Here is a 1169-nt window from a genome sequence, read left to right on the forward strand (position 1 = left end):
GCTTATTCAGTGGATCTGGGCATGGCCTGAAAATTGCGTTTCCAAAATGTTCCTAGGTGATGCTGATGCTGGTTCAGGGGCAACACTTTGAGAACCACCATGTTAGAGAGCATGGCGGGGGGGGAGTGACATCCCTAAGCTACCAACCTGACTTGTTAAACCTAGAATGTTTTTTCTCAAACTTGTCTGCATATTAGACATATAAGAATCACCTGGGGAGATTTTAAAACTTCCGATACCCAGATACTAATCTGATTGAATACGGTGATATCAATAGGGGGATTTAAATGCTCACCTATTATAATCTGTCATTTCTGTCCTAGCTAATAAACCCCTTCTTGTTTTGAACAATAGAGATTGGAATACTTTTATGTTTTGAAAGCTAGAGGGGACTGATCTGCACAGTCTGCATGGGGGTAAGGGCAGGGAAACAAATCAGTCTTCAGAGTGGATGCCCTAGTAAAAGGGTCAGACCTCTAAAAATTGGCTAGAGCAGCAGTTTTCAGAGCAGTCTCTGGAGCTGCATCACCTGGGAGCTTGTTAGCAATGCAAATTCTCAGATCCTACTCCAGAAATTCTGAGGGTGGGCACAATAGACTGAATGTTTGTGTCTTCCTCAAAATTCATATGTTGAAATCCTAACCTGAAATGTTATAGCAACAGGAGGTGGGGCCTTTGGGAGGTAATTAGGCCATGATTATAGAGCTCTCATGAATGGGATTAGTGCCCTTGTAAAAGGGACCCTGGAGAGCTCTCTAGACCTCTTTCTACCATCTGAAGATACAAGAAGTCAGCAGTCACAACTTGGAAAAAGGCCCTCACCAGAACCCTGCCACACTGCTACCCTGATCTCATACTTCCCTTCTCCAGAACTGTGAGAAATAAATTTCAGTAGCTGATAAACCACTCTGTCTGTGGTACTTTGTAATAGCAGCCTGAACTGACTAAAAACAGTGGGGCTCTTGGATTTGTTTAACAAGGCCAGCAGGTGATTCTGGTGCACTGACCAGGAAAGTAGCAGTGGGGAAATTAAGATCCTCATCTTCCATTTCTGATGTTCAGTCACCTCTTTATCTTTATTTTAAACACACCTCCCCACACTGCCTCTCAAAAGGAAGACTGTAGCAACAACAGCAGCCATGTCAGAAGCCACCTGACTGTCAAGTGTT

Source organism: Cynocephalus volans, chromosome 2, assembly GCF_027409185.1.
Source record: "Cynocephalus volans isolate mCynVol1 chromosome 2, mCynVol1.pri, whole genome shotgun sequence".
Taxonomy (NCBI): Eukaryota; Metazoa; Chordata; class Mammalia; order Dermoptera; family Cynocephalidae; genus Cynocephalus; species Cynocephalus volans.